General features: G+C 48.1%; 1 protein-coding gene and 1 long non-coding RNA gene across 8 annotated transcripts in view; one reads left to right on the forward strand and one right to left on the reverse strand.

Annotated features, from left to right (window-relative positions):
* The window catches only part of SPAG16 (sperm associated antigen 16), a 766,854-nt gene that overhangs the window by 107,720 nt on the left and 633,124 nt on the right, over positions 1-26,010 (forward strand). The gene's annotated exons all lie outside the window — the stretch shown is intronic.
* LOC123378636 lies at positions 1,534-6,282 on the reverse strand. The gene is made up of 3 exons (XR_006582685.1): positions 5,918-6,282; positions 3,956-4,167; positions 1,534-1,582 (listed from the first exon to the last, which is right to left on the reverse strand). It is a non-coding gene; the product is annotated as an uncharacterized LOC123378636 (long non-coding RNA).

Raw genomic sequence — 26,010 nt, forward strand, 5'->3', positions numbered from 1 at the left:
AAGTTTTTCAGCAGTAGGAAAAGGACAAACATGCATTTGATTGTGAATATTGTGGGGGGAAATACAAACACAGTTTAACAGCAATTCTGGAAATATTCCTCTCCCCAGTGCAGGGAAGATTGATTCCTAATGATTCTAAACAAAATATCATGGGTACTTCAGGCTTTCCACAGCAAAATGTAAAGCTCCTTTGATAGTAATAGAAAGAAGAAGGATAGGCAAGCACATTCTTGGCACCCACACAATTAATTAGAATGGGAAATCCTGCACCAAAGAAGACAGAAATTCATAAATATAACTGATATGAAATATGATAATGATATACAAATGGTCTTAATAAAAAAATGCAATACAGCTTTACTTTGTCTAATGTATCACACAGTTATAAAGTAATAATGAAAGGAGAAAGAAAGTGAGAGAAAATGATAGGAAGAAGAGAGATCATTTCAGCTGAGATTTGATATAAAATGGAGTGGGTGAAAAGCTGGAGAGTACTATGACTTCTGTTCTGCATGGCAGGAAGTGAAAAGTATTGCATCTGTCATAATATGTGAGTGTAAAGGGACAGAGAAGAGGCCAGTGCTAGATGATTGAAAGAGAAAAAGAGGAGGGTAAAAACAGCTAAGGTCTGCAAGTAAGAGGAGAAAGTCTTTAGGAAGTTCTAAATAAATGAAGGGCAATTTGCAACTTAATTTAGAAATGAGTGGGGAGCCAGTGGATTTTATTTTGTGTGAATGAAAGTGAGCAATTACAAGTTCTACACCTGCTGGAGTATGGAGAGCTGGGACTTTGAGTCGCCATAGAAGAAGGAACTTAAATAATCAAAGTCAGAAGAAATGAAATCATGATGCTAATTTCAGCAAATTTGTAGGTGTGGGTAGAGAAGGTAACTTCCTGACTATGTCAAGGTTAACAGATAGGGGGAGCAAAAAGGAGGCCTGGGTCAAGAAGAGGTGAGCTGTGTTTGAGGATTGCACAAGAGCTGCTATATTTGAGATATTTAGTTGAGGGAGAAGAAACATAAAGCTTTCTAACTTAAGACAGACCAAGAGGGACAATAAAGAGGAGTCATTAAATCTGACTATCCATGTCATTTCTTAAATTGTGCACGACTGTGGTATCTATGTGCCTTAAAAATATTGAAAGACATGTACAGCTCAGTCTCCTCTGCATAAATGTGCTAGCTAAGGTTAGAGGTAGCAGACAAGAATAAAGAATAACAGAGAATGCAAGAACTTGCAATGTGACAGATTTCTGTTAGCAATTTGCCTGAGGCATCAGGTGATTAGGCTGAGGCCACAGGATTGTTAGGGGAGGAGATGATGGAGCACACTAAGGGTAGGTCTACAATATGAAATTAGCTTGAATTTCTAGAAGTCGTTTTTTCAGAAATCATTTTATACAGTTGATTGTGTGTCCCCACAAAAAATGCTCTAAGTGCATTAAGTTGGCGGACTGCGTCCACAGTACCGAGGCTAGTGTCGACTTCCGGAGTGTTGCACTGTGGGTAGCTGTGGGTAGCTATCCCACAGTTCCTACAGTCTCCGCCGCCCATTGGAATTCTGGGTTGAGATCCCAATGCCTGATGGGGCAAAAACAATGTCGTGGGTGATTCTGGGTACATGTTGTCAGGTTCCCCTCCCCCCCCGTGAAAGCAACAGCAGACAATTGTTTCGCGCCTTTTTTCCTGGGTTACCTGTGCAGACGCCATACCACGGCAAGCATGGAGCCTGCACAGCTGACCATCACCATATGTCTCCTGGGTGCTGGCAGACGTGGGACTGCATTGCTACACAGCAGCAGCTCATTGACTTTTGGCAGCAGATGGTGCATTACGACTGGTAGTCATCGTCATCATACTCCTAGCCGACCTCAGTGAGGTCAGTCAGGGGCGCCTGGGCAGACATGCGAGTGACTCAGCCAGATCATTCCCATCTTCTGCTGAGCAACCAGGAGATGACGATGGCTAGCAGTCAAACTGCACCATCTGCTGCCAGCCTGAAGATGTAAAATATAGATGGAGTGGATCAAAACAAGAAATAGACCCGATTTGTGTTGTATTCATTAGCTTCCTCCCTCCCTCCATGAAATCAATGGCCTGCTAAACCCAGGGTTTTGATTTCAATCCTTGAAGGGGCCATTCTGTGTGACAGTTGTTTGTGTTTCTCCTTGATGCAAAGCCACCCCCTTTGTGGATTTTAATTCCCCATAAGCCATGTCATCAGTCTCCCTTCCCTCCGTCAGAGCAGACAATCGTTTCGTGCCTTTTTTCAGCCCAGATGCCATAGCACTGGGATCATGGAGCCCGCTAAGATCACCACAACAATTATGAGCGCTATAAACACCATGCGCATTATCCTGGAGTATATGCAGAACCAGAACCTGCCAAAGCAAAACCAGGCGAGGAGGCGACGGCAGCGCAGTGACGAGAGTGATGAGGACATAGACATGGACATAGACTTCTCACAAAGTATGGGCCCCGGCAATGTGCACATCCTGGTGTTAATGGGGCAGGTTCATGCTGTGGAATGCCAATTCTGGGCCCGGGAAACAAGCACAGACTGGTGGGACCACGTAGTGTTGCAGGTGTGGGACGATTCCCAGTGGCTGCGAAACTTTCGCATGCATAAGGGCACTTTCATGGAACTTTGTGATTTGCTTTCCCCTGCCCTGAAGTGCCAGAATACCAAGATGAGAGCAGCCCTCACAGTTGAGAAGTGAGTGGCGATAGCCCTGTGGAAGCTTGCAACGCCAGACAGCCACCAGTCAGTCAGGCATCAATTTGGAGTGGGCAAATCTACTGTGGGAGCTGCTGTGATCCAAGTAGCCAACACAATCAAAGAGCTGCTGATATCAAGGGTAGTGACTCTGGGAAATGTGCAGGTCATAGTGAATGGCTTTGCTGCAATGAGATTCCCTAACTGTGGTGGGGTGATAGATGGAACCATATCCCTATCTTGCCACCGGAGCACCAAACCAGTGAGTACATAAACCGCAAGGGGTACTTTTCAATGCTGCTGCAAGCACTGGTGGATCACAAGAGTCATTTCACCAACATCAGCGTGGGATGGCCGGGAAAGGTACATGACACTCGCATCTTCAGGAAATCTGGTCTGTTTCAAAAGCTGCAGGAAGGGACTTTCTTCCCAGACCAGAAAATAACAGTTGGGGATGTTGAAATGCCTATAGTTATCCTTGGGGTCCCAGCCTACCCCTTAATGCCATGGCTCATGAAGCCATACACAGGCAGCCTGGACAGTAGTCAGGAGCTGTTCAACTATAGCAGGCCTGCACAACTCATGAAGCGGCGAGGGCCATATTACTCCAAAGAAATCAGCTGAGGGCCGAACCTCCCCCCCCGGCCCCACCAAACCCTTCCCCCAGTGCCGCTGAACCACCATGAAACACAACACCCCCCCCCAGCACCACCCAGCCCCCCTGAAATACCCCCCCCCCAGCGCCACCCACCCCATGGAAACAAACCCTCCTTCCCCAGCACTGCCCTGCTAAAACAGCAGTATTGAACCTTGGTAATATGTTATAGTGGGCCCCTAAGGTAGTATAATTAAGGTAAAAGAAAAATGTCTTTTTTGCTAGAAGTAGAATAAGATCTTCCCCCCACTTTGTAATCAATTGCCCTGTTGAAGGAATGAGGTGTGAATGAGGAAGGCGTGGAAGGCAGCACCTCCAGACAGCTGCAACCCTTGGAGAGGGGATGGGAGCCAGACCAGGTCAGTAGAACAGGTCAGCCACTGACTCCTCGATCGCTTCCTCAGGCCCCCACCACCCCGGCTCACCTACTCAGCCCGTGCCACTGCCCGCCCGCTTGCTCGCCTCCTCAGCCCCTCCTCCCCTGCCGCCGGCTCACCTGCCCCCCCCCACTGCCTGTCCGCTCGCCTCCTCAACCTCCCACCCACCCCACTCGCCTCCTCACCCCCCACCACTGCCCATCCACCTCTTCAGCCTGCCACGTACACTCTCCAGCCTGCCACCTCTCCTTGCGTTCATATGGTGCTTTCCTGCTCTCTGACATTGTCTGCCTCCACGCATTCTGCTGTGCTCTGTCAGTGTGGGAGGACAGCAGGAGCTCAGAGAACATTTCATCCCGAGTGCGTTTTTTTCTGCTTCTAATCTTTGCTAGCCTCTGCGAAGGAGAAACATTTGCAGCTGGTGGAGGAAAAGGGAAAGTGGTAGTTAAAAAGATGCATTTTAGAGAACAATGGGTATATTCTTTCATGTTAAACCTTGCTGTTCACATTACATGGCACATGTGCTTTCGTTACAAGGTCACATTTTGCCTCTTGTATTGAGGGCCTGCCGGTTTGGTGTGAGAGATCACTCATGCTTCCCCGCTCCCCCCACCACGTGGCTAACAGCGGGGAACATTTCTGTTCAGCCACAGCCAAACAGGCGAGCAGGAACGGGAACCTCTGAATGTCCCCTTAATAAAAGCACTCTATTTCAACCGGGTGACCATGAATGATATCACTCTCCTGAGGATAACACAGTGAGACAAAGAACAGATGTTGTTTGAATGCCAGCAAACACCGGGACCATACGCTGCCATGCTTTGTTATGCAATGATTCCAGACTACGTGCTACTGGCCTGGTGTGGTAAAGTGTCCTATCATGGCCGACGGAATAAGGCCGCCCTCCCCAGAAACCTTTTGCAAAGGCTTTGGGAGTACATCCAGGAGAGCTTTATGGAGATGTCCCTGGAGGATTTCTACTCCATCCCCATCCACGTTAACAGATTTTTCCAGTAGCTGTACTGTCTGCGAATGCCAGGGCAAATTAATCATTAAACATGCTTGCTTTTAAACCATGTGTAATATTTACAAAGGTACATTCACCAGAGGTCCCTTCTCCTCCTTCAGGGTCCGGGAGCATGCCTTGGGTGGGTTCGGGGGTTACTGGCTCCAAGTCCAGGATGAGAAACATATCTTGGCTGTCGGGGAAACCGGTTTCTCTGCTTCCTTGCTGTGAGCTATCTTCAATCTTTTCATCATCATCTTCCTCGTCCCCAAAACCCGCTTCCGTGTTGCGTGATTCTACATTGACGGAGTCAAAGCACAGGGTTGGGGTAGTGGTGGCTGCACCCCCTAGCATGGCATGCAGCTCATCATAGAATTGGCATGTTTGGGGCTCTGATCCAGAGCAGCTGGTTGCCTCTCTGGTTTTTTGGTAGGCTTACCTTAGCTCCTTAATTTTCACACAGCACTGCTTTGTGTCCCTGTTATGGCCTCTGTCCTTCATGCCCTTTGAGACTTTTTCTAATGTTTTGGCATTTCGTTTACTGGAATGGAGTTCAGCCAGCATGAATTCATCTCCCCATATGGCGAGCAGATCCCGTACCTCCTGTTCAGTCCATGCTGGAGCTCTTTTGTGATTCTGGGACTCCATCATGGTCACCTCTGCTGATGAGATCTGCACTCACCTGCACCTTGCCACGCGGGCCAAACAGGAAATGAGATTCAAAAGTTCATGGGCCTTTTCCTGTCTACCTGGCCAGTGCATCTGAGTTGAGAGTGCTGTTCAGAGCTGTCACAGTGGAGCACTCTGGGATAGCTCCTGGAGTTCAATACCGTCGAATTGCGTCCACACTACCCCAAATTTGACCCTGCAAGGCTGATTTCAGTGCTAACCCCCTCGTTGGAGGTGGAGTAAAGAAATCGATTTAAAGAGCCCTTTAAGTAAAAAAAAAAAAAAGGGCTTCGTTGTGTGGCCGGGTCCAGGCTTAAATCGAGGTAATGCTGCTAAATTTGACCTAAAATCGTAGTGTAGACCAGGCCTAAGTGACTGAGTTTTAAAGCATTAGTAATAAAATAACAGTGAAGAGTGCTGGGGGTTTCCCACATCACTCAGAGGAAGGAAGAAAGTGTTAGTGCCCCAAGCCCTAACCCACTTTCATACTCACACCCGCTCTACCCGAAGCTGGCCAAACCTGGGTGTAACGTAAGAAGAAGAGGGGGAAGGGCGGATGGGAGTTCTTGTCCCGTGCATGGATTGTCCAGGGTCCGCTGTTGATCTCCGACTTGCTTCATCTCCTGAGAGGGTTTTAAGTCCTGGGGTCCTTTGGGGGCATCTTGTTTAGGGACTTCTGTTCCTGGTGCTTTTTGTACCAGTTTAAACTGGCTTTCCGTGGCTTTTTTAGCTTTCCCAAAACACACCAGCCTCAGGGACACAAAAACAGTTGTCCTCCTCTCGCCCCATGCTTGCCTTCACTGTCTTGCTTGTTTTTGCAGCCCCTGCAGTCCTGTTCAGCTGAATCCTCCTTTCTCATGGCTGGTCGTGGTGGAATAGGCCCCCCTCTTTCTTGGCCGGCAGCCAAGAGTCAGATGTGTGCTGCAGCCTTGAGCTGGAGTCAGCGTCTTATTTTTGGACTGAGCTATCCCATTCTCCGCTCTCTCCCTCCCTCTTCGGCCTCTCTCAACCTGCAAAAGAATCTCACTCCACACCTTTGACCCTTTCCAACATGCTTTGCAATGCCTGCACCAGTGTTAACAACATACAAGGCTGATCTGCCTACCTGTGGGACCCTCTGAGGGAGGGGGTCCTTGGGGCTGTGACAGAAAGCACTCTGTCCTGTTTGACTCCATTGATTAGAGGTGTTGGAGTGAAGGAAAAACCACAGGCATAGATCCAACCACCAAATCCAAAAGGGGTTTTCCAGAGAGGCATTTCCTCAAGCAGAAGAATGACGCTTCATGGTCCTCCCTTCACCTGTCTGATTCACTTGCTGGGACCAGTGGAGCAGGGAAAAGCACCAGAAGCTGCAACAGGGTTGAGTAGAAGACCCACAGGAGGGAGGGGAAAGGTTCAAACCACTCCCAACATCACTCCATGAAGCTCCCTTTGCTGTTGGAGATGGAGCAAATAATGCCAGCAGGCCCTTTGAAGGTGCCTACCAGTTGATCTGCCTACTTGCTGCTCCCACTATGTTCAATCCTGGAATAAGCATACATGGAAGCAACACCTACACAGAAACAGGGCAGTAGCAAATAACAATGGTGGTCTCTTTTCCCAGTCACTGGCAGATGTGCTATAGGTGGGTGAGAACACAAAGGGAGGAAGAGAAGGGCGGAGACTACAGGGATTATGAGTGATGAGTAAAGTGTGGCAGAACCACTAGGAACTTAGAGTTGGAGGGAGGCGGGAAGCAGCGTGGATTGTGAATGGGGAAAGGGTAAGGAGAAAGTGTTATGATTTAGAATTGGTTTTTTGAATGGCAAAAGGAGAAGAGCAGAAAAAAAATCAACATTGACTTTGTGCTTGGGGATGCATAAGGGTATTATTGCAATGTGGAGTCACCACCAGAAGCAGAGCAGTTGGGTAAGAGCAGAACCATGACAAATGGAAACTAAAAATGTCTACATCCTGTATAGCTAGGTGTGTGACAAGGCAAGATACCATAAAGTGGTCCACAGCATTAAAGCCTTTACTAAAGTCAAGGAGGGTGTGCCATGAGGAGTAGAGAGTAGGTGGTCATTGCTTACAAAAAGAAAAATGCCCTTTGTGGACATAGAAAGACATACTGTACTTGTTCAGAATCTGATGAGATTTCCAGGTCTGGCTGTAGACACACACAGGGGACACACAGCATTGTTTTTTCAGGCACCAGCTTATGCTCTCAAGGGTCTGTAGCTGGTTTGACATTTGAATAACCTGAGATACAGGACACATTGTAAATTGGCTAAAACTACACTTTATAAGAGCAGTTTTGTTTAGCCTGCCAAAAAGAAGAGCTACATTATTGGTTGATGTCACAGTTGCGGGACTTGAATATTTTAGAATTGGCCAAGCCTGGGACTTTATTATTTTCCCTGGTTTTCTAGATAGACTTTCCGGTATGTGCAGAACAAAATTTAAAAGCCCAGGAAAGATCAAATATCTGACCCAGCTTCTGCCAAATCCTGACTAGAGAAAATGTGCACTTAGTTGTTCCTAAACAATATTAATAATTTTCTCTTATTTCTTTTTCTTATACCCTTCTATTAGTTTCTTTCTTCTTTCATAATACCATGTTTCAAGTACAGCTTTGTGTTGCCTAGGTCAAAGGAACAAAAAGACACTTTCCCTAGAGACCTTTCTCCATCCTCACTTTTGCATCTGATCGACTAAGCTCTCTATTTTCAACAGTAGTCACTCAGCAGCTCTCTAGCCTGCAACAAATGTCAAGGTTTTAACAGGTGATAGTTGTCACCAGAGAGGACCAGGTGGAAGCACTTTTATTCATTCATGGCTTGCAGCAGAAAGCATAGGAGTTTCCCCACATACTCCTCAGAAGCTTGTCAGTACTTCATTGGGGCTAGAACACTGACAGTTTAAATATGCAGTCCATTGAATTTGCAAGGTTATTTCTGCTAGTGTTACAGTATCAGGGTTCACATGCTACTTTAAATATCAGATCTGAAAGAAAAAAATCAAAATTTCTTGCAGCAAAAGGAATTAATATTGGTCAGATTATTTGCTTTAGCAGAGTTCTCCTTACTTTCAGGTGAAATTCTGTTTGGTTATGGTAATCAACCCAGGATGATTTTTCCACTATTAAATGACAAAGATTTTCAGCTTCTTTCTGTGAAATGTCTCAAGTTTTACAGACTGAGTTAGGAAAGTTACGTTAATTGTTTCCACCAGTGCATGCATGCTTCATTTCTCATAGTGTATGTGCAAAGAATTCTGAGTGCAGAATTAAAGTAGATATCTGCAGGGAACAGTGACTTGACAGTCTCAGCGGATGAAGAATGAATGAGGTGACTGTACTTGCATTTTTTGTGTATGCAATTTTATTTCACTGATGGAACTGTGCTGTTTGGTAGTGCTTTTAGGATTGTAATCAAATAATCACACCCTTTCAATTTTTTTTCTAATAGCTGATTTGCCCAGTGCATTCATTCTACAAATGAGGCATTTAAATGTATCTTTGAATTCCTCTTCTGCGCAAAATTTTCTTGATAAGTCGTCTGAACATGATGTCCTTACTTTAAAGTACAAAATATACTGTGTTTTCATATTTATTGTGTTTTTATGGATTATTTCAGTTTCCATTATTAGTAGCAGTATTGTGATAATACATAGCACCCCAAATGAAGATCAGGGCACATGTGCAAGGTACTGTACATATATTTTTAAGAGAGTCCCTACCCCAAAGAACTTAAACTGTAAATAGACAAGACAGACAAAGGGTGGGAGAAAAACAGTAATATCCCCATTTTACAGATGGGGAACTGAGACACAGGGAGGCTGAATTACTTGCCATGGGGCACAGTGAGAGTCTATTGGAAAATCTGGAATTAAATCCAACACCCCTGAGTCCCAGAGCAGTACCTTAAGCTTAAGACCATCTTTCCTCTCTTGATTTATGTTTAGCACTGCCTGTCTGTATACATGTTTGCTAGAAAAAACAGGAGGCTCTGTGAAGTCAGTATGGTTTTTTTATCATTTTTATTGCTATGTTTTTAAAACAGATAGTCAAGGAGTTAGAATAGTATTTCTTTTTGTGATAAAGATATGAAAATTGGATTGGCACATACACATGCTGAAGATGACACAATCCATTTAAAGGATGTTACTCCCAATATTAGTTATATTTGAATGATCAGATTTTAAGATGGTCACCTGGACATTCAAATTAGCATACTTTAATTGAACATTAAGAAGCTGTTCATAGTTGTTACCACCAGATGATTGGTCCTCTTCTTTCCCATCAGGGCACTTAGTCCATCTGATGCTATAGAATCACTGTGGCTCAGGGGTTCCCCATTCTCTTTGGTGGTGCCCAAGGGGTCAAGGAGGGTCCCAACTGAACAGTGGAAAGGTCTTCACACCAGAAAGTCTGAAGTTCAATTAGGCAAAGTAGGTTTTGGTGTCAGTAGGGTCCTGGGACTGTGAAGATGCCACTTGTAGTCCTGGTGCATCCCATGGATCTAACTCTTCCCCAGGAAAGTGCTGTTCTTCCACCAGCCCATGTAGATCAGAGTCGCACTTAGCTACAGAAGATGAATATTGGGCTTATAAATCACTGGGATCATTTTGATCTCTGAAAATTCCTGCAGCTTCCGATATCTCCTCCTTTTGTAAACGGTGAAGCTTTTGTCTGACCCTTTGACCCTCTTTTTTTTTTAAATCCCTGTCTCATAAACATAAATGTGCTCTTTGGAAAAGGGACTCTTTTTAGATACCATCTGGCATTTTCGGGGCACTACTGCAACATACAAATAACTGTAAGACATTCAAATCTACATTAATTCAGTGTCTTAAAATAAATTATTATTATTCTACTAGTCAAAATACAACTGTTCTTTTAAAAAATGGATAAAAATAACATGAATAGAAAACTTTGTAACTAGACTGCCAATAAATAACCACACTCCTTCAGGGCTGAAAAGCCTAATAATGTCATTGATTTGTACTCAGCTTTTCCCTTCTTCCTCTTTTTTTTTTCTGATGGCCTATATTTTAGGGCCTGATATAAAGTCCAGTGTGAGTCTTTGACCCAACTTCAGTGGCTTTAGATAAGTCCTGTAGCGTTCTGTGCTGCTTGCATGTCTTTTGGCAAGCCCCATCATAGAGTTATGGAGATGACCACTCATTTTGCTGGATGGTGGCATGCAGTGTGGTCCCCAGCTAAAGTGCTGCAGCTGCTGTCAGCCTCTTGAATGTCTGATGAAATTTCAGGATCTGCAGTGCAGATCTGATGGGACTGTGTAGCCCTGAGTGCGGAGGTTTAGAAGCAGAATTTCTGAACTATTTTAAATGTTTGCCATGCACCAGAGATTAGAACCCGCCCACAGGAGTGCCTTCATCTCCTCTTTGCAGTATGTTCATCTTCTATAAGTCCATCAAGCAAGTTTCTTTCCTTCTCAAAATCAGTTTCATGTGCCTGGCCAGATTCCCATGGTATATTAATGGTAAATAATCTAAAACTCACTTAACCTACTTGGAGGATGTCATATATATAGATAAATGCTTTTTAATGTCTCTTGAGACATTTGTTCTAAACTTGTAATTGCTTGTTGATTCAAGTGCAGCCACATCTCTGTATATGTAGTCAAATTGGTTGAAATCTTGGACCTATTAAAGTCAATGGGAGTTTTAGTATTGACTTCAGAGGGGCCAGAATTCAACCCATTATGTCTATGAAACTTTGTATGTAGTTGTTACTGTTCCCAGTGTGCATTGTACCTTGCCCCCCTCACACCCTTCACTCCCATGAGCTCCTTTTACAAGCCACCAGTCTGTGCCTGCCCTTCTCTCCAGGCAGAACGTCCAGTTCAGCCCACTTTTAGACTGGATCACCAGGTTACAGCACTTCAGTTCCCAGAAGCATATTACCTCATCAGGTCCAACTGAATTCGGACCCTGCTTCAGAATTCTGTCTGGGAGCTTATGACTAGTATGAAATTGTAGTGACTTAGGACACAGCTTTCCAAAACAAGTATGATTTATTTATTAATGGGAGACAAATTGAGAGACAAGGGATAAAATAACAAAAGCTGAATCACATACTATCTTATCTAAACTTTGATTTTTTTTCCTGGCCAATTTTAGATAGAGTCACAGCACTGGGATGGGCGAGATAGAGTGCACTCCTGCAGCCTCTATCAGTCAGTGTCTCTCTCCCCTTAAAGTTGCAGGTTGTCTTCTTAATCATTCCAAAGTCATTTTGTTCAGAGTTCTGCCTGAAGATCTCCTGGGGTTTGGAGCAGAGCTTCTGAACCTGAACAAACAAGTTTATATGTTTCTCCAGAGGGTATTGGAGTTATTCTTCCCACAGTAGATTGTTGGTATTGTCCCTTTGAGCTCCAGGGAATTGAATTCGGCCTATAACCACAGTTTGTGGGTTTCTGAGGACTTAATATTAACTACCTTTTAGCCAGTCACACAATAACCCCCAAACCCAGAGAGATAATTTTTATGGGTGTAATCTATGTCTATACTTAATACAGATAATTCCCACATTCTTCACAGCGTTCAGTTGTTGTGGCTGCTATCAGATAATAGGTGACACTTACAATAAAAAACAATTATTTCAATGGAAGGCCAAAATCTAACCCTTTAAAAAATAATGGGAAAGTGTTTTTTCAGTCTCTTCATTTCAAAATGGCAGAATGGTTTTTGCTTAAACTTGACAAAAGAGATAAGACCTGAATGATTAAATGTTTTATTTGTAATACATTCTCTGTGTGTGTATGTGTAGCATTTGATCTATACGTGTCATAAATTTAAATAGCACTAGCAGCAAACTGGACAAACTTTAAATTAGACAGAGTAATAGTCCCACAATGAAGAGAAGTGCCTTTAACAATGCCAGAGAAAACTTCTTTTGATTTGACTGACTAACTTATGGGGTTGTGAAAACTGTACTTTAAACATGCACAAGGAAAAAAAAGAGAAGGTGTTGCCTTATATCAAACATGTATACACTTGGACTGAAGTTGAGCTGGAAATAGGAGACAGATTTGTTGAAAGTCTCTGGGTAAGGATAAAGGGGTTAAAAAACCAAGAGTGATTTCATGGTAGGGGTCTACTACAGATAACCTAGCCAAGAAGAAGAGGTGGATGAAGGGTTGTTGTTTTTTTTAAGCAACTAACAAAATCATCCAAAGCCCAGGACTTGGTGGTGATGGGAGACCTCAACTACCCAACCATCTTTTAGGAAAGATAACACATCAGGGCACAGATTATCCAACATGATTTGGGATGTATTTATGACAAATTTTTATTTCAGAAGGTGGAGAAAGCTACTAGAGAAGAGGTTCTAGATTTGATTTTGACAAATAGGGAGCAACTGATTAAGAATTTGAAAGTGAACGGCAGCTTGGGTAAAAGTGACCATGAAATGGTAGATTTCATGATGCTAAGGAATCGTAGGAAGGAAAATAGCACAATAAAGATAATGGATTTCAAGAAGGCAGACTTTAGCAAACTCAGGGAGTTGGTAGGTAAGATCCCATGGGAAGCAAGTGTAAGGGGAAAAACAGTTCATGAGAGTTGGCAATTTTTCAGAGACCTAGTGGCTTGTACTCTTAATAATCTCACTGAATAGGAAAGACAGCAAGTATGGCAGGAGACCACCCTGGCTTAACCAGGAGATCTTCAATGATCTGAAACTGAAATGAGTTCTAAAAAAAGTTGGAAACTAGGTCAAATTACAAAAGATGAATATAAACAAATATGTAGGGTAAAAGTAGAAAGGCCAAGGCACAAAATGAGATTAAACTAGCTAGAGACATAAAGGGTAGCAAGAAACATTCTGCAAATACATTAGAAGAAAGAAGACCAAGGACAGTATAGTCCTGTTTACTCAGTAAGGGGGAAATGCAATAAAAGAAAATGTGGAAATGGCAGAAGTGCTAAATTATCTTTTTGTTTCAATTTTTGTCAAAAAAGTTAGCAGCGACTTTACGTCTAACATAGTAAATGCCAGTGAAAATGAAGGAGGCTAAGAGGCTAAAATAGGGAAAGAAAAAGTTAAAAATTGATAAGACAAGTTAGATGTCTTGAAGTCACCAGGACCTGATGAAATACATCCTAGAATACTCAAGGAGCTGACAGGGCAGATATCTAAACCATTAGCGATTATCTTCCAAAAGTCATGGAAAACTGAAGAGATTCAAGAGGTCTGGAAAAGGGCAAATGTAGTGCCAGTCAATAAAAAGGGAAATAAGGACAATCCAGGGAATTACAGACAAGTCAGTTTAACTTCAGTACCCAAAAGATAATGGAGCAAATAATTAAGCAATCAATTTGCAAACACCTATAAGAAAATAAGGTGATAAGTAGCAGTCAGCATGGATTTTTCAAGAACAAATTATGTCAAATCAACCTAATAACATTCTTTGACAGGGTAACAAGTCTTGTGGATAGGGGGAAAGTGGTAGATGTGGTATATCTTTACTTTAGTAAGGCTTTTGATACTGTCTTGCATCACCTTCTCATAAACAAAATAGGGAAATACAGTCTAGATGAGGCTACTATAAGGTGCGTGCATTGCTGACTGGAAAACTGTTCCCAGAGAGTAGTTATCAGTGGTTCACAATCAAGCTGGAAGGGCATATCAAGTGGGGTGCTGCAGAGGTCAGTTCTGGGTCTAGTTCTGTTTAGTATCTTCATCAATTATTTAGAAAATGGGATAGAGAGTACACTTATAAAGTTTCAGGGGCTGCCGTGTTAGTCTGTATCCACAAAAACAACAAGGAGTCCGGTGGCACCTTAAAGACTAACAGATTTATTTGGGCATAAGCTTTGGTGGGTAAAAAACCCACTTCTTCAGATGTATGGAGTGAAAATTACAGATGCCGGCATTATTATACTAACATATGAAGAGAAAGGAGTTAACTCACAAGTGTTGACGGGGCCAATTCAATCAGGGTAGATGTAGTCCACTCCCAATAATTGATGAGGCAATGTCAATTCCAGGAGAGGCAAAGTTGCTTTTGTAGTGAGCCAGCCACTCCCAGTCCCTATTCAAGCCCAAATTAATGGTGTTAAATTTGCAAATGAATTTTAGTTCTGCAGTTTCTCTTTGAAGTCTGTTTCCGAAGTTTTTTTGTTGAAGTATGGCTACTTTAAAATCTGTTATAGAATGTCCAGGAAGATTGAAGCGTTCTTCTTCGAGTGATTGCTCCTATGCATTCCAGTAAGGTGTGCGCGCTGCACGTGCACGGCATCTCGGAACTTTTTTACCCTAGCAACTCCGGCGGGCCGGCTGGCGCCCCCTGGAGGGGCGCCGCTATGGCGCCCGTTATATACCCCAGCCGACCCGTCCGCTCCTCAGTTCCTTCTTACCGCCCGTGACGGCCAGTTGGAACTGTGGAGTGCTCTCTGTCCTCCACCACCCTAGCTCTCGCTACTGTTCTCTGTATATAGTTCGTTTAGTACTTAGTGTAGATAGTTTTTGATAGTTAGTTAGTTAGGTTTTAGGATAAGGTTAAGGGGGGTATCCCCTCCCTTTCCTCCCCCAGTGCGGGCTCATGCCCAAGGCACCGGGCTTTAAGCCCTGCGCATCGTGCCAGAGGCCTGTGCCAATCGGGGAACCGCACGACGCCTGCCTCCGTTGCCTTGGCGAAGGTCACCGAACAGATAAGTGTTCTTTCTGTTCCGCCTTTAAGCCGCGAACTCGTAAGGAGCGGGACATTCGATTAAAACAACTCCTAATGGAGTCGTCGCTCCAGCCCCCGGCACCGTCCGCGCCGGCACCGAGAACTTCATCGGTGCAGAGCGCACCGGCGGCCCCGAGCCGCTCCGGCACCGTAGCTCCGCAGCCTCAGCCAGCGGCTCCGAAGACCCGGCACCGCTCGCTCTCGCCTTCTAAGAAGCGCAAGCTGGCGAAGGCGATTGCTAAGTCCCGCGTGGAGGACTCAACAGCGATGACGATGGCGCTACCTGCGGCCCCCGCGGTAGCCGTGCACAAGACGTGCACCGGACCGTTGACTCCGGCACCGCAAGGGCTGTCGAGTCCGGCACCGCCACGCTCCCCGGCACCGACCGTGGTCGAGCCCCGGCTGCCATCTACGCCGGAGACATTCTCCTCGGCGCGCGAGCTTATACAGCTCATAGAGGCACCGAGCCTCTGGCCCCCGGCACCGCCGGCGCGGGCGGTCGTGTCTGCAGGAAAGCCAGCCATGATGACCCGGCCGCCCTCTCCGGACAGACGGCACGGACGACGCTCCCGGTCCCGGTCACGTTCCCGGTCCCACCGCAGGTCACCGTCCCGTCGCTCGCGATCTCGGCACCGCTCGCCATCGCGGTACCGGTCGTCGTCTCGACGTCGGTCGCAGTCCCGGTACCATTCGTCATCGCGGTACCGGTCACACTCCCGGCGTCGCACCAGATCCCGATCGCCGTCGCGTCGGCACCGACGGCGGTCTCCGTCCCGGCACCGTTCCCGGCACCGCGACTCGCGGAGCCGCTCCCGGCACCGCAGATCTGGATCCCGGTTGAGCTCCCGGCACCGGTCGAGCTCCCGGCACCGCGACAGACGTTGGTCTCGGTCACCATCCCGGTACCGTGAAGACCAGCACCGATCCTCGGCACCGTCCGGGGCCGGACTGCCTCAGTCGACGGCGCAATCCATCAGTGCCTCGGCACCGCCATGGCCATCCCGCCCTGCGTCGGTCGCCTCCGCGGCGGACAGCAATGGACTCCTACCGCCTACCCCACATGGTCAACCTCAGGGGGCACAGCAGTGGGGATTCTGGGTGCCATGGGCCCAGTATGAGTCTCAGGGGGTGCCGTTGCCTCCAAGAGCCCCTGCCTCCGAGCGCAGGGTACCAGAGGCGACTGTTAGCCGACCGCCCCCTTCACCACCACGCGAGCCTGACCACGAGAGGACCATGCAGCCCGAACCAGTCGACGAACAGTCCGCAGGTCCTTCGACTGAGGTCGTCGTCCAGGGCTTGTCCTCGTCGTCCTCACCGGACGAGGCGGTGGCTGGAGCTTCTACCAAGGAGCCTCCGCCAATAGACCTGAAGGCTCACCAAGACCTGCTTCGCTGCGTGGCGATGGCCATGGATCTTCCCGTGGCGGAGGTTCAAGAGGACGAGGACCCTATCACAAATGTGGTCGGAGCGGAGGCTCCAGTGCGAGTGGCGTTACCGTTCGTACGGACAATACAAAAGAACGCCACCACACTCTGGCAGACGCCGGCGTCCATCCCTCCTACGGCTCATGGGGTCGAGCGCAAATATTCAGTCCCCCCCACGGGCTTCGAGTATCTCTATACTCACCCAACCCCGGACTCGTTGGTCGTTCAATCGGTCAACAACAGGGAGAGGCATGGTCAACCTGCCCCTGCGCCTAAGTCGAAGGACGCGCGGCGGATGGACCTGTTAGGCCGCAAAATCTACTCGGCGGGCGGCCTGCAGATGCGCATCGCCAACCAGATGGTCCTCCTCACCAGGTACGTCTTTGACATCATGACGTCCCTGGCGAAGTTTACAGAGCTCCTGCCAACAGCCTCCCGCCAGGAGTTCTCGGCAATGTTGGACGAGGGAAAGAAATCGTCCAGGTCCTCCATCACGGCCGCCCTTGACGCCGCGGACTCGGGAGCTCGGACCTTAGCCTCCGGCGTGACGATGCGGCGCATCTCCTGGCTGCAGTCCTCCACCCTGCCGCCGGAGGTGCAGTATACGTTACAGGACCTGCCTTTTGACACGCAGGGTCTCTTCTCTGAGAAGACTGATTCCCAGATCCAGACCCTGAAGGACGGTCGCATTGCCATCCGCACCCTCGGGATGCACACGCCGGCTCCACAACGCAGGTCCTTCCGGCAGCAACCCCCCAGGTCCTTCCATCAGCAACGCTACCGCCCGTACAATAGCAGGCGACCGGGCCCAAATCGCCGTCATCCTTCCGGCAACCGGCGTAACCAGGGCCAGGCCTCTTCCAAGGCCCCTCAGGGGTCCAAGCAGGCCTTTTGATGGGATGCACGGGGACGGCCCATCACTCTCCCTACCGGATCCTACCCTTCTCTTCCACAACCGCCTCTCCTATTTCTTTTCGGCGTGGTCCCAAATAACAATGGACAACTGGGTGCTTCAAACAGTCCAGTCGGGATACCGCCTTCAATTTGTTTCGCCCCCCCTTCCCACCCACCCTCCCTGTCCCTCTTCAGGGACCCCTCTCACGAGCAATTCCTCCTACAAGAGGTCCAGACTCTGTTGAGCGTGGGTGCCATAGAGGCAGTGCCTCAAGACAGGCGGGGCAGGGGATTCTATTCCCGTTATTTTCTTATCCCCAAGGCGAAAGGAGGGCTGCGTCCTATCCTGGACCTTCGCGAGCTGAACAAATACCTGCTCAAGCCCAAGTTTCTCATGGTCACCCTGGGGACCATCATTCCCTCTCTGGATCCGGGAGACTGGTTTGCCGCCCTCGACATGAAGGACGCCTACTTCCATGTCGCGATCTATCCTCCGCATCGACGTTACCTCCGTTTTGTGGTCAACAATGCCCACTACCAGTTCGCCGTGTTACCATTCGGGCTCGCTACCGCACCGAGAGTGTTTACCAAATGCATGGCAGTGGTTGCCGCAGCCCTCCGCCGTCGTCAGATACACGTCTACCCGTATCTCGACGACTGGCTGGTTCGCGGACAGTCTCGACAGCTGGTAATGGGCCAGATGACAGAAATCCTGTCCCTCTTTCAGCGACTCGGTCTTCTTCATCAACGCCGAGAAGTCCACTTTGATTCCGTCACAGCGGGTGGAGTACATTGGAGCGGTCCTCGACTCCTTGTTGGCCCGAGCCTGCCTACCACAATCTCGACATCAGACGATGGTCTCCATCATCCGGGACCTCGTCACCTTCCCGACCATGACGGTGCGCTCCTGCCTCCGCCTCCTGGGCCACATGGCATCATGCACGTATGTCACCGCGTACGCGCGGCTCCACCTCCGCCCGTTCCAGTCTTGGCTCGCGTCGGTGTACCGGCCGCATCGAGACCCCATCGACATGGTGGTCACGGTCACCAGGCCGACCCTCGAGTCCCTCAGCTGGTGGCTCGACCCGGAGGTCATGTGTGCCGGAGTCCCGTTCCACCCTCCTCGCCCATCCGCCACTCTGACCACGGATGCCTCAGCGCTCGGTTGGGGAGCTCACCTCGGCGACCTTCACACCCAAGGCCTTTGGTCGCCCCAAGAGCTCGCTCTCCATATCAATGTCCGCGAGCTGCGAGCGATCCGTTTGGCGTGTCGCACCTTCCGCGCCCGACTACAAGGCCGCTGTGTGACAGTGTTCACGGACAATACAACAGCAATGTTCTATGTGAACAAGCAGAGCGGAGCCCGCTCCTCCCTCCTCTGCAAGGAAGCGATGCTCCTGTGGGACTTCTGCGTCACCCACTCAATTCACCTGGAAGCGTCCTTTCTTCTGGGAGTACAGAACACGCTGGCCGACCATCTCAGCAGGTCGTTCCTCTCCCACGAGTGGTCTCTCCGTCCCAATGTAGTACACACAATCTTCCAGAGGTGGGGGTTTCCCCAAGTAGACCTATTCGCGTCCAAAGAGAACAGGAAGTGCCACCTGTTTTGCTCGTTCCGGGGTCACTCGCCGGGCTCCCTGTCAGACGCCTTCCTGTATTCCTGGAAGGATCACCTCCTCTACGCCTTCCCTCCGTTCCCGCTCGTGCACCGAGTGCTACAGAAGCTTCGGAGGGACAGAGCCACCGTCATACTCGTGGCTCCGGCCTGGCCGAGGCAGCACTGGTACACCCTGCTGCTAGAGCTCTCCGTTCGGGATCCCATCCCCCTTCCGTTGTGGCCGGACCTCATCACCCAGGACTTCGGCAGACTCCGCCACCCGAACCTGCAGTCCCTCCATCTTACTGCTTGGTACCTGAGTGGTTGACCCACGCAGAGAGGGACTGTTCGGCGGCAGTACAACAAGTCCTGCTAGAAAGCAGAAAGCCTTCCACTCGCTCCACCTATCTGGCGAAATGGAAGCGGTTCGCGCTCTGGTGTGACCAGCGAGGCCTTAATCCCTTCGTAGTCCCTGTCCCTACCATCCTGGACTACCTCTGGTACCTTAAGAGGCAAGGTCTTGCGGTCTCCTCCTTGAGAGTTCACCTGGCAGCAGTGTCCGCCTTTCGTCCATCTGTGGAAGGTCGGTCCATCTTCTCCAACCCGATGGTTTCCCGCTTCCTTAAAGGCCTGGACCGCTTGTACCCGCCGGTGCGGCGTCCTGCCCCGACATGGGACTTGAACCTCGTGCTGGCCAAGCTGATGGGTCCCCCCTTCGAGCCCTTGGCCACGTGCTCCCTGCTCTACCTCTCCTGGAAGACAGCCTTCCTCGTCGCCATTACATCAGCGAGACGAGTCTCTGAGCTCCGTGCTCTAACGGTTGGTCCACCATACACCGTCTTCCATCGAGACCTAATTGCCTTCTATGACGAGATAACCGGCTCTGTGGATGAGGGGAAAGCAGTGGATGTACTATTTCTGGATTTTAGCAAAGCTTTTGATACAGTCTCCCACAGTATTCTTGCCAGCAAGTTAAAGAAGTCTGGGCTGGATGAATGGACGGTAAGGTGGATAGAAAACTGGCTAGATGGTCGGGCTCAACGGGTAGTGATCAATGGTTCCATGTCTAGATGGCAGCCGGTATCAAGTGGAGTGCCCCAAGGGTCGGTGCTGGGGCCGGTTTTGTTCAATATCTTCATTAACGATCTGGAGGATGGTGTGGACTGCACCCTTAGCAAGTTTGCAGATGACACTAAACTGGGAGGAGTGGTTGATACGCTGGAGGGTAGGGATAGGATACAGAGGGACCTAGACAAATTAGAGGATTGGGCCAAAAGAAATATGATGAGGTTCAACAAGGACAAGTGCAGAGTCCTGCATTTAGGACGGAAGAATCCCATGCACTGCTACAGACTAGGGACAGAATGGCTGGGTAGCAGTTCTGCAGAAAAGGACCTAGGGGTTACGGTGGACGAAAAGCTGAATATGAGTCAACAGTGTGCCCTTGTTGCCAAGAAGGCTAATGGCATTTTGGGTTGTATAAGTAGGGGCATTTCCAGCAGATCAAGGGATGTGATCATCCCCCTCTACTCAGCACTGGTGAGGCCTCATTTGGAGTACTGTGTCCAGTTTTGGGCCCCACACTACAAGAAGGATGTGGATAAATTGGAGAGAGTCCAGCGGAGGGCAACAAAAATGATTAGGGGGCTGGAGCACATGACTTATGAGGAGAGGCTGAGGGAACTGGGATTGTTTAGTCTGCAGAAGAGAAGAATGAGGGGGGATTTGATAGCTGCTTTCAACTACCTGAAAGGGGGTTCCAAAGAGGATGGATCTAGACTGTTCTCAGTGGTAGAAGATGACAGAACAAGGAGTAATGGTCTCAAGTTGCAGAGGGGGAGGTTTAGGTTGGATATTAGGAAAAACTTTTTCACTAGTAGGGTGGTGAAGAACTGGAATGGGTTACCTAGGGAGGTAGTGGAATCTCCTTCCTTAGAGGTTTTTAAGGTCAGGCTTGACAAAGCCCTGGCTGGGATGATTTAGTTGGGTTTGGTCCTGCTTTGAGCAGGGGGTTGGACTAGATGACCTCCTGAGGTCCCTTCCAACCCTGAGATTCTATGATTCTATGATTCTATGAGACAAGGTGCAGCTTCGACCACTTCCGGCCTTCCTCCCCAAGATGGTGTCAGCCTTCCACCTTAACCAGGAGATCTTCCTCCCGGTCTTCTTCCCGAAGCCGCATGCCTCGCCTAGGGAGCAACAGCTTCACACCCTCGACGTCCGCAGGGCCCTCACTTTTTACATCGAGCGGACGAAGCCCTTCCGGTGTTCGCCCCAGCTGTTCATAGCGGTTGCTGACCGCATGAAAGGCGAGCCGATCTCCTCCCAGCGCATTTCCTCCTGGGTCACAGCATGTATCCGGACCTGCTACGAGCTTGCTCGCGTGCCACCATGCCGCCTCACTGCTCACTCGACGAGAGCGCACGCCTCGTCCGCCGCCTTCCTGGCCCATGTTCCCATCCAGGACATCTGTCGAGCGGCCACCTGGTCTTCGGTCCACACCTTCGCCTCCCACTACGCATTGGTGCAGCAGTCTCGAGACGACGCAGCCTTCGGCTCTGCGGTATTACACTCCGCCACGTCTCACTCCGACCCCACCGCCTAGGTAAGGCTTGGGAATCACCTGACTGGAATGCATAGGAGCAATCACTCGAAGAAGAAAAGACGGTTACTCACCGTAGTAACTGTTGTTCTTCGAGATGTGTTGCTCCTATCCATTCCAGACCCGCCCTCCTTCCCCACTGTCGGAGTAGCCGGCAAGAAGGAACTGAGGAGCGGACGGGTCGGCTGGGGTATATAACGGGTGCCATAGCGGCGCCACTCCAGGGGGCGCCAGCCGGCCCGCCGGAGTTGCTAGGGTAAAAAAGTTCCGAGATGCCGTGCACGCGTGGCGCGCACACCTGACTGGAATGGATAGGAGCAACACATCTCGAAGAACAACTTTTCTCCTACTGGCATTTGTATGTTACCATTCCTGATGTTTGATTTGTGTCCATTTATTCTCTTATGTAGAGACTGTCCAGTTTGGCCAACGTACATGGCAGAGGGGCACTGCTGACACATGATGGCATATATAACATTAGTAGCTGTGCAGGTTAATGAGTTCCTGATGGCATGGCTGATGTGGTTGGGTCCTCTGATGGTGTCGCTAGAGTAGATATGGGGACAGAGTAGGCAATGAGATTTGTTACAGGGATTGGTTCCTGGGTTAGTGTTTCTCTGGTGTGGTGTGTAGTTGCAGTAACCCTGATGAGGCCAAGGCACATCTGCTGGCTGGGCTTTGTGACTTTGTCCTCACCCACAACCTTATCATATTTGGGGGCAACTTATACCTTCAAGTCAGTGTCACTGCTATGAGTACCCACATGGCCCCACAGTGTGCCAACATTTTTATGGCTAACTTAGAACAACGCTTCCTCAGCTCTCATCCCCTAGTGCCCCTCCTCTACTTGCGCTACATTTATGACATCTTAATCATATGGACCCACGGGAAGGAGGCCCTTGAAGAATTCCACCTGGATTTCAACAATTTCCACCCCACCATCAACCTCAGCCTGGACCAGTCCACACAAGAGATCCACTTCCTGGACACTACAGTGCAAATAAGTGATGGTCACGTAAACACCACCCTATACCAGAAACCTACTGACCGCTATACTTACCTACATGCCTCCAGTTTCCATCCAGGACACATCACACAATCCAGTGTCTACAGCCAAGCCCTAAAATACAGCCGAATTTGCTCCAATCTCTCATACAGAGACAAACACCTACAAGATCTTTATCAAGCATTCTTAAAACTAAAATACCTGGGGAAGTGAGGAAACAGATTGATAGAGCGAGACGGGTACCCAGCAGTCACCTACTATAGGACAGGCCCAGAAAGGAAAATAACAGAACACCATTGGCCATCATCACATACAGCCCCCAGCTAAAACCTCTCCAGAACATCATCAACGATCTACAACATATCCTGGAAAATGATGCCACACTCTCAGAGACCTTGGGAGGCAGGCCAGTCCTCGCTTACAGACAGCCCCCCAACCTGAAGCAAATACTCACCTGAAGTAAATTCAGTAAGGACAAATGGAAAGTACTCCTCTTAGGAAGGAACAATCAGTTGCACACATACAAAATGGGAAATGACTGCCTAACGAGTACTGCAGAAAGGGATCTGGGGGTCATAGTGGATTACAAGCCAAATATGAGTCTACAGTGTAACACTGTTGCAAAAAAAGCAAACATCATTCTGGGATGAATTAGCAGGAGTGTTGTAAGCAAGACACAAGAAGTCATTCTTCTGCTCTACTGCGCACCAAATAGGCATCAACCAGAGTATTATATCTAGTTCTGGTTACCACATTTCAGGAAAGATGTGGGTGAATTGGAGAGAGTCCAGATTAGAGCAACAAAAATGATTAATGGTCTAGAAAACACAACCTATAAGGGAAGATTGAAAAAAACTGGGGTTGTTTAGTCTAGAGAAGAGAATACATAAAGAGGTGTTAGAAGGAGGAGGGAGAAAAATTGTTCTTGTTAACCTCTGAAGATAGGAAAAGAAGCAATGGGCTTAAATTGCAGCAAAGGCAGTTTAGGTTGGACATTAGGAAAAACTTCCTAATGATTGGGGTAATTAAGCACTTGAATAAGTTGCGTAGGGACGTTGTGGAATCTCTGGAGATTTTTAAGAGCAGGTTAGACAACCACCTGTCAGAAATGATCAAGATAATACTTAGGCCTGCCTTGAGTGCCGGGGACTGGACTAGATGACTTCTTGAGGTCTCTTCCAGTCCTACGAGCCTATGATTCTATGATTTTGGGAATTTTTTTTGTTTTACATTTTTCATCAATGGATTTAATGAAAAGTTGTTTACATTGCTACTTTGGCTTCATACTGAACGTGTGCATCTGCTTAGGTGCACAATGAAAAGGGCAGGACTTCTCTTTCTTTCATTATAATTTAATAAAATATTCCTCTGATTCTCTCGCTGCTGATTTTTTATACATTATGTTTGAATTCTCTTCAAACCTATATCTTGTATGAGGGTGAAATGTTTTGTGTTATGCAGGAGATCAGGTTAGATGATCATCATGGTCTTTTCTGGACTTAAAATCTAGAGCAAGGTATCTTCTTTTAAACATAAAAAGCAGCCAAATGCTGTAATGGAACAACCTTTTAAAAGGGTGTGGTACCTAGCTCTGAGATGGGCAGAGGTGGGGTGGGTTGCATCTGTCCAATCCTGGTGATGTCAGGGGCTTGTTCAGCCCCAGGCACTGATTAGGGCAGTTTTGAGGGCTGCTTTAATTGTACTCCAGCTGGTATTGCTTCTAAGGAACTTGTGGGTATGTCTACACACTGCACACTAAGTCTAGGTTCTGATTCATGTTTGAGCCCAAGCCTGCTTCCGTCCACACACAAATCAGTCTAACTTGGTCAGCAAGCACTCAGGACCCAGGTCCTAGGACCCTCTTTTGGTGGGTCAGTCAGAGCACAACTCCCTCTGTGACTTGGGTCCAAGCCCTGTCATTTTGCAGTGTGGACGCAGGTCAAGCTGCAGATCTGAGTCAGAATGTCTGCATAGTGCAGTATGCACATGTTAGTATGTCTGTGAGACACAGGTCCAGCAGTTGTAAACCAAGCTTTACGATGCAGTGAGGACATTTAAGTGACTGCTTGGAAACATTAAGTCCATAAGCCTGGATCCAGCAGATCCTGCCAGCAAGTTAAAGAAGTATAGGCTGGATGATTGGACTATAAGGTGGATAGAAAGCTGGCTAGATCGTCAGGCTCAACGGGTAGTGATCAATGGCTCCATGTCTAGTTGGCAGCCGCTTTCAAGTGGAGTGCCCCAAGGGTCGGTCCTGGGGCCATTTTTGTTCAATATCTTCATTAATGATCTGGAGGATGGCATGGACTGCACTCTCAGCAAGTTTGCAGATGACACTAAACTGGGAGGAGTGGTAAATACGCTGGAGGGTAGAGATAGGATACAGAGGGACCTAGACAAATTAGAGGACTGGGCCAAAAGAAACTTGATGAGGTTCAACAAGGACAAGTGCAGAATCCTGTACTTAGGACGGAAGAATCCCATTCACTGTTACAGACTAGGGACCGAATGGCTAGGAAGCAGTTCTGCAGAAAAGGACCTAAGGGTTACGGTGGATGAGAGGCTGGATATGAGTCAACAGTGTGCCCTTGTTGCCAAGAAGGTAAAGGCATTTTGGGCTGTATAAGTAGGGGCATTGCCAGCAGATCGAGGGACGTGATCATTCCCCTCTATTCGACATTGGTAAGGCCTCATCTGGAGTACTGTGTCCAGTTTTGGGCCCCACACTACAAGAAGGATGTGGAAGAATTGGAAAGAGTCCAGTGAAGGGCAACAAAAATGATTAGGGGTCTGGAGCACATGACTTATGAGGAGAGGCTGAGGGAACTGGGATTGTTTAGTCTGCAGAAGAGAAGAATGAGGGGGGATTTGATAGCTGCTTTCAACTGCCTGAAAGTGGGTTCCAAAGAGGATGGATCTAGACTGTTCTCAGTGGTAGAAGATGACAGAACAAGGAGTAATGGTCTCAAGTTGCAGTGAGGGAGGTTTAGGTTGGATATTAGGAAAAACTTTTTCACTAGGAGGATGGTGAAGCACTGGAATGGGTTACCTAGGGAGGTGGTGGAATCTCCTTCCTTAGAGGTTTTAAGGTCAGGCTTGACAAAGGCCTGGCTGGGATGATTTAGTTGGGAATTGGTCCTGCTTTGAGCAGGGGGTGGGACTAGATGACCTCCTGAGGTCCCTTCCAACCCTGATATTCTGTGATTCTATGATGCTATGATTAAAGTGCAGTATAGACATACCCTATATGGCCCAGGGAATAGCTGGGGCACAGTGGGTGTCCTGGCTGCATTCCTTCTACCCCTAACATAATCATGCTTGACCCACACAATCCAATACAGCACCAGCTAGTTCTGCTGCCAGACAGGCACCCCTTTGTAACC

Source organism: Mauremys mutica, chromosome 10 (assembly GCF_020497125.1).
Source record: "Mauremys mutica isolate MM-2020 ecotype Southern chromosome 10, ASM2049712v1, whole genome shotgun sequence".
Taxonomy (NCBI): Eukaryota; Metazoa; Chordata; order Testudines; family Geoemydidae; genus Mauremys; species Mauremys mutica.